At 40.1% G+C, this 17,571-nt stretch overlaps 1 long non-coding RNA gene across 1 annotated transcript in view; it reads right to left on the bottom strand.

Moving 5' to 3' along the window:
• The window catches only part of LOC104652046 (uncharacterized), a 217,943-nt gene that overhangs the window by 174,773 nt on the left and 25,599 nt on the right, over positions 1 to 17,571 (bottom strand). Inside the window, exon 2 of the long non-coding RNA XR_745399.3 lies at positions 3,456 to 3,554. This is a non-coding gene — a long non-coding RNA (uncharacterized LOC104652046). The remainder of the gene's footprint in view (positions 1 to 3,455; positions 3,555 to 17,571) is intronic.

Raw genomic sequence — 17,571 nt, 5'->3', positions numbered from 1 at the left:
TTCTTCTTTTCCTAATTGAATACCCTTTATTTCTGTTCCTTGCCTGATTGCTCTGGCCAGAACTTCCAATACTATGTTGAATAGGAGTGGTGAGAGAGGGCACCCTTGTCTTGTGCCAGTTTTCAAAGAGAATGCTTCCAGTTTTTGCCCATTCAGTATGATATTGGTAGTGGGTTTGTCATAAATAGCGTTTATTATTTTGAGATATGTTCCATCAATGCCTAGTTTATTAAGAGTTTTTAGTATAAAGGGCTGTTGAATTTTGTCAAAGGCCTTCTCTGCATCTATTGAGATAATCATGTGGTTTTGTCTTTGATTCTATTTATGTGGTGGATTACGTTTTATGGACTTGCGTATGTTGAACCAGCCTTGTATCCCGGGATAAATCCTACTTGATCATGGTGGATAAGCTTTTTGATGTACTGTTGCAGTCGGTTTGCCAGTATTTTATTGAAGATTTTTGCATCTATGTTCATCGTGGGGATTGGCCTGAAGTTTTCTTTTCTTGTTGAGTCCCTACCAGGTTTTGGCATCAGGTTGTTGGTCTCGTAAAATGAGTTATGGAGGATTCCCTCTTTTTGTATTGTTTGGAATAGTTTCAGAAGGAATGGTACCAGCTCCTCTTTGTGTGTTTGGTAGAATTTGGCTGTGAACCTGTCTGGTCCTGGACTTTTTTTGATTGATAGGCCATTGATTGCTGCCTCAACTTCAGCACTTGTTATTGGTCTATTCAGGGATTCAACTTCTTCCTGGTTTAGTCTTGGGAGGGTGTAAGTGTCCAAGAATTTATCCATTTCTTCTAGATTTGCTGGTTTATGTGCATAGAGGTGTTTGTAGTCATCTCTGTTGATAGTTTGTATTTCTGTGGAATCAGTGGTGAATTAATGGACCAGAGCGGCTAATGGGAGCCCCCAAATTGCAGCCAGTTGGTCAGAAGTGTAGGCAGCCTGGGACCTCTATGAATGATCTCTTAATTGAGAACATTCTTGTGTACCCTTAATCTGTAAGTTTTGAACTACCTCCAGATAGTTAGCGTCACAATTACATAGCAAAATGAAAGCTGTAATTCAGGCAAAGGACTGTATCATTCCAAGCTTGTGGTTAAGCCTCTGTCAAAGAAAGTCCTCACTCAAAGTGGAACACATGCGTAGCTCGTGCCTGCCCACTCCCTCTTCTTTAGGCAGCAACCCCTTCCTCCTGGCTCTCATTCATTGTGGATTGAGCAGTGCTTCAATCCAGTGCCAGGTGTGGGCATGTGACCAAGACCTGGATAATCCAAGCATGGCATTTCCCTAATCATAGCAAATGGTTCAGGATGGACACCCAGAGTAATCCAACAAAACTCAGTTCCTGAACTTCTGTCGGAACTGGAAGAGAGAACAAAAAGTCCTCTTTCTTCTGGAACTGCTGACACTAAGGATGAAATAAGCCCACTGCTTCTCAGAACCAAGCCAAGAAATGCAGCAAAAGAGAGATCAAATCTTGGTCACATCATTTGGGCACCTGACTCTCTAGCCATAACTTTTGGTTATGGTGGCTAACAACTTCTCTTTCTGCTGAAGCCAGATTTAATATGATTTCATTCACTTGCAACAAACTGATTCCTAATTAATGCAACAGGGGAAAGAAAAGAAGTCTGTGTATAAACATAGTCACATTCTAGACCCTTTCCTCTAAGAGGGCGAGTGAGGTCATAGAGGAAGGCACTGTCATGGGATATATCACACAGGTAATGCTAAAGCAAAATCCTGAGTTAAATTCACATCAATCAAAAGAAAAGGGAAAGACTAAGAACACAGATGTTTTATCGCTCCATTTTGCAGCGGGTGTGAAAGTGCCAATTTGGATTTAAAAGAGCATGAAACAAATGCAAGGTGGGGATTGTTGTGAGAGCCAACCCTCATGTCTCTACCACTGTGAAAAGAGCTGCTGGGTAAGTAAATTTCCTAGCTCAGTGGTCTTCAAAGTGGAAGGGTTGCATAAGATGATCCATTAGGGAGCGGAAAAAAATTAGAACTTATATTTATAGCTATCTTAGCGAAAATCTGTTTGAAGCTTTACGAGTAGTTTGAGTGTGGATTGACCCTGGCACCCTCATTCAGTCTATACTGAGAAAGAGATCACGTGTCTGGTATCCGGCAAGCCAAGAAACCCAAGAGAAGTTGGGCATTCCACAATATGAGAGGGATAATAGTGGTATTCTTGTCTTCTCATCCCCAGTGTTACTTTTGATAAGTTTCCAATGCCTCATCTTTAAATCTCCTAATATTAATTCTAGAGCACCAAGAGTGTCTATTAATTGGCATTCCTCTCTCTGTACCCCAGTGATGCTCTCAGATACTGAAAGATGAGTTCTCTTCCTTTGCATTAAATGACCCCAGGCAACTGGTCTCCTAATTAACCCTTCCTCTGTCTCCTCCTTGGCGCTCTAGCTTCTCTCCCAACAAAAGTGAGTTTGCCAAGAGAAACAATGCCCCAACCTTGTGCATAAAAAACTTAACTTTACATAGAGGTTTTTTTTTAAAAAAAAAGCACACAACTCCCAGTTTAATGGGAGTCAAATGGCCAAGTACCTAAATTAAGGAACACGAAATAATACTCCGCAGTGTTTTTTGTTTGTTTGTTTTGTTTTGTTTTGTTTTTTGTTTGTTTGTTTCCAGACAGAGTCTCTCTTCACTCTGTTGCCCAGGCTGCTGGAGTGCAGTGGCATGATCTCAGCTCACTGAAAACTCTGCCTCCTGGGTTCAAGCAATTCTTCTGCCTCAGTCTCCTGAGTAGCTGGCACTACAAGTACGTGCCACCATGCCTGGCTGATTTTTGTATTTTTAGTAGAGACGGGGTGTCACCATATTGGCCAAGTTGGTCTCTAACTCCTGACCTCGTGATCCACCCACCTTGGCCTCCCAAGGTGTTGAGATTACAGATGTGAGCCACCATGCCCGGCCACTCTGCAGTGTTCTTTAGTTCACCCCACAAACTGGTTTTTCTAATCACATTCTGAATCAATCTCTCTCTCTCTCTCTCTCTCTCTCTCTCTCTCTCTCTTTCTCCCCCAACCCTACCCCATGATCAAAAGGAGAGTTGAGGCTTCAGGGAATCAAAAAGCAGATCATCCACCCCAAACCATTTTTACATGGGGTGACACAGAAACATCACCATCCAAGTTTGCTAAAATAGCAGCTGGATCTCACTTGTAAAGCAGTTCCAACAGGGGAGGAAGGGGATAAAATTTTACAAAGACAATAAATGCAACACTCTTTTCTCATTATAACAGAACTTGTAAGGGGATTGCATTATACATCTAGCAACTCTAGGGCATCTGACAGGAGGTCTCATTTACAAACATTTTATTTACACCTTATGATTTCATGAACCACTGACTGCATAAAGTAGCCCAACGGGCCTCCTCATCTCTTCTTCAAGTTAATGACATTTTACATTTCCAGAAAACTCACCAATGAAGAACAGCAGATAGATGAACAGGGCTAGCCAGGAAGTGGGTCAGATGGTAATACATTGAGTCTTCTTTTCTTCTAGGGCTTCAGTTTCCCCATCTATAAAATCAGAGAGCTAGATTATAACGGTCCCAAATCTACATTTCGACCAAGACCAGGCAAGTAATACAAATGAATGGAAGGAGTTGGGTCTAATGGTACGTGTCAAATATTTGACAGGCACTGAGAGAGGAAGGTACTGGGAGCAGAAAGGGAAATGTGCCATGATCCGTGCTCTGATGAAGTGTTTGACCTTGTGAGAGATGTGAGCACATAGGCAGCTACCAACAAATATGATAAAAGCTGTGTTCAATGTTCCGTTATGAATCCACAGGAGGGTTGAACTAACCCATCCCAGAGGAATTCTGGAAGATTGTGTATAATAAATGAGAAGGCATTTGAGGGGAACAGAGGAGTTTTCCAGGTGAAGAAGTGGGAAGAACAAGAGAACAGGAATGGCATTTCAAGTGGAGAAAACCGCCTGTGCCAAGTCACGGTGACCTGAAAAACAATTATATATTAGGGGGAAAAAAAAGAAGTGTGTTAGGGCTGGAAGGTCCATATGCGAAGTTATGGGGTGAGTTGAAAATAAATGACAAGGAGCCTTGAAGAATTTATCTTGAGAGTAATAGGAAGTCAGGGGTATGAAGGGGTATGTTCTAAATTATTGAGAAAACTGGTGATATTTACATTTTAGAAAGTTTGCTCTGTCTGCAGGGTGAGGAATGGGTTAGAGCTACACCATCCAACATGGTGGTCATTAGCCACATGTGGCTATTGAGCCCTTGACACATGGCCAGTCCAAACTGAGATGTGCTATGTAAACTAAAAATAAAGTCTTAAGCCCCCTGCCCCACTGACAGAACAGATCCCCTCTTGGCCACAGAGACCCCCAGAAAAACCTTAAGTGAGTTCACAGCCATGACAAGAACAGGAGGTTCAACACACCTTGTTATACCCCCTCTTTTGTGTAGTTTAGAAACAACTGACCAGCGTTCATGTTAAAATAGAGATCACGAGACTGACAAAATGAATTATTTGTAGCACTAAGATACCAAGTTATAAACAGGGCCTAAGGCCATGCCAGGAAAGAGTTAAGTCACACACTCCTACTCTTAAAGACTAAACTGTATTCTGACACTTCACAAAAGAAGACATACAGGAGGCCAACAAACATATGAAAAAATGCTCATCATCACTGGTCATTAGAGAAATGCAAATCAAAACTGCATTGAGATACCATCTCATACCAGTTAGAATGGTGATCATTAAAAAATCTAGAGACAACAGATGCTGGAGAGGGTGTGGAGAAATAGGAACACTTTTACACTGTTGATGGGAGTGTAAATTAGTTCAACCATTGTGGAAGACAGTGTGGCGATTCCTCAATGACCTAAAAATAGAAATCCCATTTGACCCAGCAATCCCATTACTGGTATATATCCAAAGGATTATAAATCGTTCTATTATAAGGACACATGCACACGAATGTTCATTGCAGCACTGTTTGCAATAGCAAAGACCTGGAACCAACCCAAATGCCCATCGATGATAGACTGGATAGGGAAAATGTGGTACACATACACCATGGAATATTATGCAGCCATCAAAAACGATGAGTTGGTGTCCTTTGTAGGGACATGGATGAACCCGGAAACCATCATTCTCAGCAAACTGACACAAGAACAGAAAACCAAACACTGCATGTTCTCACTCATAGGCGGGTGTTGAACAATGAGAACACATGGACACGGGGAGGGGAGCACTACACACTGGGGTCCGTTGGGGGGAAATGGGAGCGGGATGGGGGGTGGGGAGGTGGGGAGAGATAGCATGGGGAGAAATGACAGATATAGCTGAGGGGAAGGAAGGCAGCAAATCACACTGCCATGTGTGTACCTATGCAACAATCTTGCATGTTCTTCACATGTACCCCAAAACCTAAAATGCAATTTAAAAAAAAGAATAAACTGTATTCTAATTGCCACAAGGTTTTTCTTTTTCTCTAGCAGCTAAACAAACCAGGGTCTTGAGATAAGCAATGTTAAAGCAACTGCAACTTACCAACCACCAGACACTGACTGATCTCCCCAACACCATTCCTGTTCCACCAGCCATAACTACAGCTTGGATTAGCCAAGAAACTGATTTCAATAACTTTCTTCTAATAAAAAGACCACCAGCCATGGACTGATTCTGGCCAGTTTACAGAGGCTGTGCATATGAGTGCCTTCTTCCTAAAAATACGTTTTGACACGTAAGACCTAATTATAATACATGCAAACGTCAAGCCCCACCCCAAGGTGAAGTCATATGTAACATGAACATTTGTTCAGTACATATCATAACTGCCTTCATAAATATTCATAACTCTTCTTGTAACCTGTTGAATATGTATACTTGGCCACCCTCGTCAGCTAATCCACAATTGAAAGCCTACGATGTACCACTAAATGCCACTGCAGGGACAGAATATTTCTTAAATGAATTCACGGAGCTCACAGGGAAGGTTTCAACATGTTCCTCTCCAGTGAGCACAGGTGGGACAATTGGAGATCAAGTTTGGATCTGGCAGCTCATTCAGTAATTCCAACTTTTTGAAGTCTCGGTTGGTGAACTATTACAGAACATTTCCCAAAACACTTAACTCCAACAACAAGGTTTTAGTGTTTGGCAACATACAAGTGGAATGCAATTAAGCCTTGGAACTGTGTACTGAATGTCTATCAGCTGGAGCCAAATGGGAACGTAGTGAGGCAAGGCTCCTCTCGGAGTATGGAACAAGCCCATCTGTGTCTCAGACCCCCAGAGTGGAGACACCGCAATGAGAACTGGCTAATGGTGGTGAGAACTCCTTGTCATCAAAGGAGGAGGCATGTCTAGGCCTTACAAGGGCATAAAGCAAAGAGGTACTAAAGTCATGAAAAATAAAATGGCCCTTCTCTCTTGGACAGAGCTTAAAGAAAAATCAGAATCATATCTATTCTTATTTGATAGACTTGTGTTCTCATTCACATCATCTCCAGGCATTATGTATGCTGATTCAAATAGTAATTGTCATTCACATTTATTGGGTAGGTAAATGTGCCAGGAACCAACATAAGCACTTTATATGCATCAAATTTTTTTAATAGGAGGAAGAGGTCATTATCAATACTTTATAATGAAGAAACTGAAGCTCAGAGAGGTGCAGCAATTTGGTTACAAGTGACAGAGTCTAAACTCAAACTAACTTAGACTAAAGGAGAATGTGTTGCCTCGAGAAGTACAATGAAGTGTTGAAACATGAAGCTCTGAAATGAACAAAGATGCAGATGGGTCTTTGATACAACTGGTACCAGTGGCTTTTTCTCTCTGCTTCTCTCTTCTTCTCTCTGTGCATCAGCCACATCCTATTCTGCTGCATGCTGGCTTCTAACACAGGTGGCAATGGGGCCTCTCAACTCCCCATGCTCTTCTCTGTGCTCTGGTTTCAAAAATTTTAGGGCAAAGCTCTGATAGGTCCAGCTTGCATCAGGTGTTCACCTTGAACCAATGAACAGTAACCAAGAGAGAAAGATAATGTAAAAGCATGGCAGATCACTCAAATCACATGGGTTGGAGTCAAGGAAGAAAAAAATAAATTGATTTCCCAAAAATCAAGAATGACGTATTGTTCCCAGAAGAAAGCAAAAACTACCTACTATGGTCCACTACTTCCAAGAATGACAGCCAGCAAGACTATTAAATAGGGAGGACACTGACTCCTCCTTAAGGTTACATACTCTGAAAGTCTTCAGAAAATTTGAGGTCCAGACCATGTATGACATGGCAACTTAATTGAACAGTCATTGACTTTTTACAGCGTACTGGCATTATATTCCAGGCTACCACATAGCATGGCCTCAGTAAATATTTATTGGGTGAATAATGCAAAGATGAATAAAACAAGGTCCCTCTACTCAAAGAACTTACAGCTTAGTAGGTGATGAAGGCAAAGAAATGGCCCCAAAGAGACATAGAACATAGTCTGAGAGCTCAAATGGAAGATCACATTGGTTTGAGAACACATAGGGAGACAGTAAGTTCGAAAAGTCAACAAGGAAGGAGGTTCTATTCGAGATAAGCCTTGAAAACAGAATGAGATTTCAATAGGCAGACGTGCAAGAAAAATGTGCCCCAGCTACAGCAAGCTATGTGAATGAAGTCATGGAGACAGGGATGGACATCTCATCCAGGTTTTTTAAAATTATACTAAAATGTACATAATATAAAATTTTCCATTTTAATCATTTTTAAGTTTACAATTCAATGGCATTAATTACATTCACATTGCTGTACAACCATCATCCCTGTCTTGAAACTCTTTCTGTCTTCCAAAACTCTTCCATCACCCTGGCAGAAACTCTGTACCCATTAAGCAATAACTCCCCATTCCCAGGAACATGGTAATCTCTAATCTACTTTCTGTCTCCATAAATTTACCTAATCTATGCATTTTGTGTAAGTGAAATTGTACAACATTTATCACTTTGTGTTTGGCTTATATCATTTAGTATAATGTGTTCAAGTTTCATCCGTGTTGAGGGATGTACCATATTTTCATTCCTTTGTACACCTAAGTAATATCTCATCGTATGAATATTCCTCATTCCCTTTCTCCATTCATTGGTGGATGGATATTTGGTTTGTTTCCACCTTTTGGCTATTGTGCTGCAATAGCCAATAAACATTGATGCCCGTAAACATAGATCTGTTCAAGTCCTATTTTTCAATACTTTTGGTTATCTACCTAGAAGTGAAATTGCTGAGTTGTATAGTAATTCTGCTTAGCTTTTTGAGGAACCATCATACTGTTTTCTGCAGTGGCTGCAGCATTTTACATTCCCACCAGCAATGTGCAAGGGTTCCAGTTTCTCTGCATCCTTGTCAACACTTGTTATATTCCATTATTGTTATTGTTGTTTTTAACAGCCATTCTAATAAAGGTGAAGTGGTATCTCATTGTGGTTTTGATTTGCCTTTTTTTAATGACTAAGGGTGTTTGGCATATTTTCACATGCTTTTTCAAGCCATCCAGTTTTACTAGTGCACAACCCAACCATCATAAATCCAAGATGTTTAGGTTTATTGCGTAGGCAATAGAAAGCCAGTGGTAGTTTGGAAGCCGAAGAGTAGCATGATCAGAAATATAAGACCTTGGCAGAGGAGTATAAAATGAAGCCAGAGGACTAGTTAAGAGGCTACTTCGATGGTCCAAGCGAGGGACCTGCCACCTCCCAAACCTGAGCCAGGGAGGTGGTAGTGGCAATGGAAGGAAAGGGACAGGTTCCAGACACAGCATCTTTTCAACACAGTGGAAGGCACCTATGTGCAATCATAAAGAACTGGTTATGTAAGCATGGTATAGCCTATGTGATGAATTGCTCTGCATCTGTAAAAATAATGATGCTGATGAATAAATGAAACACAAAGATGTTCCCAAGTAAGTTTAAAAAAATCAGGTTACAACACAGAGCGTACATCATGATCTCATTTTTAGATAGATGATGCATAATCAGATCAGAATGCAAGGAGAAGGACGGATACTGAAGGGGAAAAAGACCTTGAAAACCACACACACAAATGTGAATAATGATCACCTCTTGCTAAACTAACCTCTCACCAAGATACTTGTATGTTCTCTTTTATTTTCTCCCTTGCCTTTATCACTATCTGCAAATATCCTATTCATTTGTTCTTCTGTTCATAAATTCCAGGAAGGAGGGAGTGTGTCTGTTTTGTTCTCCCTCTATTCCCAGAACCTAGAATCTAGCCATAGGTGAAGCTCCATAGATATTTTCTGATGAAATCTTTCAGTGACGGGATGCATTTTTATTCTCTTACATATATTTTTAAATGTAAAAAATGAATCTATGACCTTCATTATAAAAAAAAAAAGTAGCAAAGAAAAAGACATAAACAGGCATTCATCTCACCACCATCACCAATGCCACCGGTTCTTTGATCATAGCTGTTACCCCCGAAAGGACCTCAAAGCCAAAGTCTAACACCAGATCCCACTAGCACATCAAAGTGCTTTTCTCAGTCTGTGAACCCACTCAATGCCTCTCTTCCCTTCCTCCAGCTTCCTGGGTATCCACTTCCTCCACCTGTGCCCACTCAGCACAGGATGTTATTAACACCATCACACCCCACAGACTTAGAAGCCTAGAATAACCTGCTACTGATAGGGCAGACACTTGGAAGACTCTTTCAGGAAGAGGAGGTCATCATCAATCAATGCCCACGCTTGTCCCATCCTCACTGCTCACCTCGCTTGCCCCCAGACCTAGGGACTGTGGAGATCATTTTTAAACACTAGAACTGGCTAACATGGGAGGAGGATACCAGCCTGTGGGCATGGAAAAGCACGAGTGAAGCCAAGAAGCCTAAACAGAAATTCATCTTACAATTTCGGGCGTCAGCACCTGGCTCTTAGGCCCAGCGTTTCTGAAACAGAGACTAACCAACATTGGGTCTGGATCCCTACGAAGTAAAAAAGACATGAGCCACTAACAATGAAGTGTCAATGTTTTTAGGTAATTCAATATATTACTTATTTATTTATTTATTTGTTGAGATAGAGTCTTGCTCTGTCATTCAGGCTGGAGTACAGTGGCACAATCATAGCTCACTGCAGCCTCCAAATCCTAGGCTCAATCAATCCTCTTGCCTCAGTCTCCCAAGCAACTAGGAACACAGGTGTGCACCACCACAACTGGCTTTTTAAAATGTTTTGTAGAGACAGGGTCTCACTATGTTTCCCAGGCTGAACTTAAACTTCAGGCCTCAAGTGATCCTCCTGCCTCAGTCTCCCAAAGCACTGGGATTGCAGGCATGAGCCACGGTGTCTGGCCCTATAATATTTTACTGTATGATATGCTATATAGAGAAAAGTACATATATTTATGTACTATATATATGTGCTATGTGAAATTATACAGATCATTGTACTTTTCCATATACATATATAGAGGAGGTTCATGCATTTATTCATTTGTGCTGTGAAACTGAATTCTGATATTTTCTACTACCTCATAAATTCAAAGTGGGGGACAAACAGGTATTTTAAAGCCACCAGTATTTTTTTTTAGCTACTCGTCAGACAGAAATTGAGTTCATCGCAGTAGGTCTGAAGAAAAGAGGAGGAAAAACCTGTTTTGTTTTGGGAGAACACTCTTGGACTCCTGGAGGCATTTCAGCTAGGCAAAGGGAAAGCAATTTCCTCTTGTTTCTTTCTTTTTTTTTTTTTTAGATGGAGTCTTGTTCTGTCACCCAGGCTGAAGTACAGTGGCACAATCTCAGCTCACTGCAACCTCCACCTCCCAGCTCAAGTGATTCTCATGTCTCAGCCTCCTGAGTAGCTGGGATTACAAGTGCTCATCACCATGCCTGGGTAAATTTTTGTATTTTTAGCAGAGATGAGGTTTCACCATGTTAGACAGGCTGGTCTCAAACTCCTGACCTCAGGCAATCGGCCCACCTTGGCCTACCAAAGGGCTGGGATTACAGGTGTGAACCACCGTGCCTAGCCGAAATCTCTTCTGAAAAGGTCTTCATGGAGGGAAGAAATGCATCTCTCTGAAGAATACTTCTGTGTGATGGAGAGGAAAGGATTCTCCTCCTCTCTGGAACAAAGTGGAAGTTGGAATTTGGAGGAGAGATAATCAAAGACACCACCGACATGGGAAACAGGCAGAGCCCACACCACCGTGGCAGGAGAGAAAGGTCACCAGCTGGGGTGCTCGTGAGCACAATGTATAAGCTCTAAAACATGTAAAGTCCAGGGTTTAGGGTCCAGGTTACTCTTAAAACAGATGTGGGAACATGAAAGCATTCCTCAGGGACCCTCAGAAATGCCTGGGGAGGACTGGTACAAAACTGCAATTCTTCTGGATCAATGCAAAACAGAACTCAAACAATTATATAATAACTGTAATGGAAGAGGACCCATGAAAGCCGGAAAATCCCAAGACTTCTGCGATATGATGAACTCCACAGAATGATTGAGATCAATTCTGTATTCAGAAATAGAAAGACAATGGTGAGACTGGTCACGGTGGCTCATGCCTGTAATCCCAGCACTTTGGGATGCCACGGTGGGCAGATCACGAGGCTGGGAGTTCAAGACCAGCCTGGCCAACATGGTGAAACCCCGTCTCTACTAAAAATACAAAAAAAAAAAAATTAGCTGGGCATGATGGCACATGCCTGTAATCTCAGCTACTCGTGAGGCTGAGGCAGGAGAATTGCTTGAAACCAGAAGGCAGAGGTTGCAGTGAGCCAAGATGGCACGGGCAAGAGAGCGAAACTCCAAAAATAAAAGAAAGAAAGACAAGAAAGAAAGAAAAAGAGAGAGAGAGAGAGAAGGAAGGAAGGAAAGAAAGAAAGAAAGAAAGAAAGAAAGAAAGAAAGAAAGAAAGAAAGGAGAAAGAAGAAAGGGAGAGAAAGAAAGACAATGGTGACCAAGAGGAACATGGTCTTGAACGTCACAGATACAACAAATATTCCACAAATATGTACTTGCAGATTCCAATGGATATGACAGTCTAGTAAGAGTTTCGACAAACTTTTTCTGTAAATGAACAGATAATAAATATTTGAGACTTTGTGGGTCATATGGTCTCTGCTGCAACTACTCAACTTGGCCATTGTGGTATGAAAGCACTCACAGACAAACAAGTAATGCTGTGTTCCAATAAAGCTTTATTTAAGGATGCTGCAATTTGAATTTCATACAATTTTCACATGTCAGGGACTATTACTCTCTTTTTTAGCAACTTAAAAATGCATAAAAGTATTCTTAGTTCTCAAGTCATACAAAAATAGATGACAGGATGGATTTGGATGATGAGGGTGTGGTTTGGCTACCCCTGGTTGAAAGTTAGGCCTAAAACATACATAATAATTATTAATTAAAAATAGGCTGGGTGTGGTGGCTCACACCCATAATCCCAGTACTTTGGGAGGCTGAGGTGGAAGGATCACCTGGATCAGGAGTTTGAGACCAGCCTGGCCAAAATGGCAAAACCCTGTCTCTAGTAAAAATACAAAAATTAATTGGGTATGGTGATGGGTGCCCATAATTCTACCTACTCAGGAGGTTGAGGCAGGAGAATCACTTGAACCCAGGAGGAGGAGATTGCAGTAAGCCAAGATCGCACCACTGCACTCCAACCTGGGCAACACAGAGAGACTCCATCTCAAAAATAATAATAAAATAAAAATAGCTTATGCTCTTGAGCACAGGTCTAACTGCCAGGTGCTATGTCAAGTATGCTTTGCTATAATAATATTATACTTAAAATTTGAATTTTTTGTAGAGCTCTATCACTCAGGCTGGAGTACAATGGCATAATTATAGCTCATTCTAACCTTGGACTCCTGGGCTCAAGTGATCTTCCCACCTCAGTCTCCTGAGTAGCTATGGCTACAGGCAGGTGCCACCATACCCAGCTGATTGGTTTAAATTTTTTATAGAGATGAGGTCTCACTATGTTGCCCAGCCTTGTCTTGAACTCCTGACCTCAAACCATCTTCCCACCCCAGTCTTCCAAAGCACTGAGATTACAGGTGTGAGCCATTGCACCCAGCCTATAATTCGGCTTTCTTCTGGACTTTCTTGAACAAGAAAGAGCAGGCTATTGCACTAATTTTTCAAGAATTTAGCATAACTGGGTGGTGTCATCCTGTCTCTTCAAAGAAAATGTTAAAATGACTGTCCTAAGCACCGCCTCTCAAGCTCCCCAAATGCCAAGCAAGAAAAGATCATTGAGTCCAATCTTGCCACTCTATATACATATTTTAAAAACTATTTAGCTGCCAGGCATGGTGGCGCATACCTGTAATCCCAGCACTTCGGGAGGCTGAGGCAGGCAGATCACCTGAGATGCAGAGTTCAAGACCAGCCTGGCCAACATGGTGAAACCCCATCTCTACTAAATGTACAAAAATTAGCCAGGCATGGTGGTGTGAGCCTGTAATCTCAGCTACTCGGGAGGCTGAGGCAGGAGAATTGTTTGAACCAGGGAGGTGAAGGCTACAGTGAGCCGAAATTTCACCACTGCACTCCAGCCTTGGAGACAGAGTGTGACTCCATCTAAATAAAAAGAAGGAAAAAAAAAAACTATTTAGACAGAATTAATGGAAAATACACCCAAACATAGCAGCCATCCTGCCACCTCTGGTGACTCCATTTACCACCACTTCCCCTTGCCCCAATGACCATCTTCTGGCCACAAATTGGAAAAAGGGATCACACAAAATCAAGCGGCCTTAGGGTCACCAGAGCATCCTGCCCAACAAGGCAACATTTGCTAAAAGTGATTCACTGTTGGGGAGAGGCAAGTTTAACAGGCATCTAGGCAGGAAGCACTGCCCTGTTTATTGATGGAAAACTGTTTGCCAGCATAAGAGCTCTTTGGGGATTTTTGAAGATATTTGGCAAGCCCCAGTCCCGAAGCCTCCTATGTGCTAAGAATGGACCTGTGGGCCTCTGAAAACTAAGCAGCTAAAAGGTCACCTCCCTAGAAGCCTGTTAAGGGATCATCATGAAAAGTTCTTCATCCCAGGAGGATGCATGGGAGCGAGCTACCACGTCTCTCTTTAAGAGATGCCCCTCCTCTAGGAGTAAGTAATGCCCTCCACCCCATTCCCTGTAACTTCTCCCTTGGAGAAGTTCTCCCTTACAGCAATTTGCAAAACTGTAAGTTAGTGTGTGTGTATATTTTATACCCACAAGGCTTCCAGTGCTGTGTGTTCACTGTGCTGTACTAGCACAGTGCCAGAAGCATGATAAAAATGTGCTGACCACAAGAGATATCACCTCACACCCATAAGGATGCCTATAGTCAAAAGAAATTGAAAATAACAAATATTAGTGAGAATGCGGAGAAATTGGAACCTTTGTGCACCATTGGTGAGAATGTAAAATAGTGTCCCCATTACAAAAAGAGTATGGCAGCTCTTCAAAACATTAAAAAGAGAGTTGAAAGCAGGGTCTCAAAAAGAAACTTGCATATCTATTTTCATAGCATCATTCACAACAGCCAAAATGTGGAAGCAACCTAAATGTCCACTGATAGACATTTAGCTTTGTGGAACAAAACCCAATCCAAGCCCACTCAAGCAAAAAACAAAAATTCTTTGGCTCAAATGAAAAAAAAAAAAAAGAAATCCAAAGATAGATGTTTCAGACATAGCAGGATCCAGGTGTTCAAAATGGAAGATTTCAACACATATCTTGCAGTAACTTGAGTCTTTGAACAATACAATTTAATGTGATAGATATATACAGAACCCAGTACCCAGCAATTAGAGAACACACATTATTCTCATTTGCATATGAAAAATTTACAAAAATTGATGACATTTCAGGCAGTAAAGTGTTTCAACAACTTTCAAAGAATCAATATCATAGAGACTATGATCTCTGATCACAACATAATGGAGTCAGTAACAAAAAGAAAACAAAAAATACTGACATTAGAGAACAAGCTTCTCAATTTTAAAAAGAACACACTTCTATATAGCATGAATCAAGGAAAAATCACATAGAAAATGCAAAAATATTTACAATTGAAAATAATGAAAATGCTATGAATTGAAATTTATGGGATGCACCTGGTGAAATACTTCAAACAAAATGTATAGTCTTCAATTTTTATATTAAAAGTAAAGGCCAAAAGTAAGTGCACTAAGTATCCAGCTTAGGAAGTTATAAATATAACAAAATAAGCTCAAAGAAAGAAGAAAGGCAATAGTAACAGTAGAAAGAATGTAAATTAATAGGTTGGGCACAGTGGCTCATGCCTGTAATCCTGGCACTTTGGGAGGCCAAGGTAGGCAGATCATCTGAGGTCAGGAGTTCGAGACCAACCTGGCCAACCTGGTGGAACCCCATCTCTACTAAAAATCCAAAAATTAGCCGGGCATGGTGGTACACTCCTGTTGCAATCCTAGTTACTTGGGAGGCAGAGGCAGGAGAATCACCTGAACCTGGGAGGTGAAGGTTGCAGTGAGCCAAGATCACACCAATGCATTCCAGCCTGGATGACAAGAGCAAAAACTCTGTCTCAAAAAATAATAATAATAATATAAATTAATAAATCAAAATTATAATAAAAATGATTTTAGAAAAAACAAATGGTGGTTCTTCAAGAAAAATAATAATGGATGCAGTCTTCCAGTAAGATTGATCTAGTAAAAACAGAGAAAAATCACAAATGAGGACTATGTCTAAAAATACCTAAAAGAGAGATTTTAAAAGATATACTATGAAAAACTTTATGACAATAAATTTGACAGTTTAGGCTACATGGAAAATTATATTATATTTTGCAAAACCTGGCTCAGAAAGAAATAGAAAACATGAATAGTTCTAAATGAAGAAAATTTGTCAGCAATTTAAAATATTTCCTCAAAGGAAAGAAAAAGATCTAGATAGGACTGTAAACAACTTACAGCAAATTTTCAAGAAACCTAATTCCAGTTTTATACAGTGCTTCCAAAGAATTTCTGAGAGGAACTGTACCTGCCAATCTAATATACTTTCGATACCAAAACCAGACAGAAAATGAAAAAGGAAAGTTACAAAATAATCTTGCAAATAAACGTATGTGCAAAAATCCTTAATAGCAGATAGCAAAACCTAGCTATATTATGAAATATATCATTCATATATCATATCATGAACTATATAATAAAATCCATCATGGCCAATTTGGCTTATACTGGGAACATAAGATTAGCTTAATCTTTAAAAATTCTTTCATGTAAATTGTCACATTTTCAGATCAAAGGAAAAACTATATGATCATGTCAATGGATGAAGAAAAGGTACTGGATAGAATTCAACATTCATTCATAATTTGTTTTTAAAGAGAGAGAACACTTAACAAACTAGGAATAGAAGAAAAAATATTTAACTTCATAAATGTATCAACCTAAAACCTGTAGCAGAAATCATAATTGCAGGTGAAATTCAGAAGTATTCCCTTTAGAGGAGGGAACCAAAGAAGTGCACTCATTCTCACTTCTTCCATTCAAAATTATACTGGATATACTAGCCAATGCAATAATATGAGGTGAATTAAACCAAGGTAGAAGGATTAAAATATGGCAACAAAATGAATTACTTGCAATCAATGTGATTATCCACATAGAAACTGCAAAGACTCTATAATTTATTAGAATAAATTAGACAATTTAGCAAGGTAATTGAATATAATAATGATGAGAAAAAAACTTGGCTGTATTTCTCTGCATCAACAAGAAACAGAAATATAACATTTAAAATACTCAACCGGCCAGGCATGGTGGCTCAGGTCTGTAATCCCAGTACTTTGGGAGGCTGAGGCAGGGTGGGTCACTTAAGGTCAGGAGTTCGAGACCAGCCTGGCCAACATGGCAAAACCACATCTTTGCTAAAATAAAAATTAGCCAGGCTTGAACCCAGGAGGCAGAGGTTGCAGTGATCTGAGATTGTGCCACTGCACTCCAGCCTTGGTGACAGGGCAAGACTCCATCTTAAAAAAAATAAATAATAAAAATAAAATAAAATACTCAACAATGATGGCAAAATAAATTGGCATCCAGAAATACAGCTATTTTAAAAGTAAGCAGAGCCTCAAGTAGAAAATTATGCAACTATACAACTCCCTTGAAAGACATTAAAGACATATTTATATCAAGAAAGATATTTCTCCCCAAAGTTGATTATATAAATATGTAGGTAATTTCCAGTAAAATTCTAGTAAGGTTTTTTTCTGAAACTTGAAAAGCTAATTCTAAAAGAGAAAAAAAAGCCAAAAAGAGCCAGGACATTTTTTGGAAAAGAAAAAGAAATCAAGACTTATCTTAGAAAATGATAGCAATTAGGATAGTACTTTATTGGTACAAAAATTAAAAATAGTATAATGAAACAGAGTAGAGAGTACAGACACAGTACTAGACATATGACAAAAGAAATATCACAGGTCACTAGGAAAAGTACACTTCTATGCTATAAACACTACTAGGACAATAAGCCATTCATTAAAAAATTTTTAATTTGATT

This window comes from Saimiri boliviensis, chromosome 7 (genome assembly GCF_048565385.1).
Source record: "Saimiri boliviensis isolate mSaiBol1 chromosome 7, mSaiBol1.pri, whole genome shotgun sequence".
Lineage (NCBI taxonomy): Eukaryota > Metazoa > Chordata > Mammalia > Primates > Cebidae > Saimiri > Saimiri boliviensis.
The sequence above is the reverse complement of the archived record's forward strand: the minus strand, read 5'-3'. Positions and strand labels throughout refer to the sequence as shown.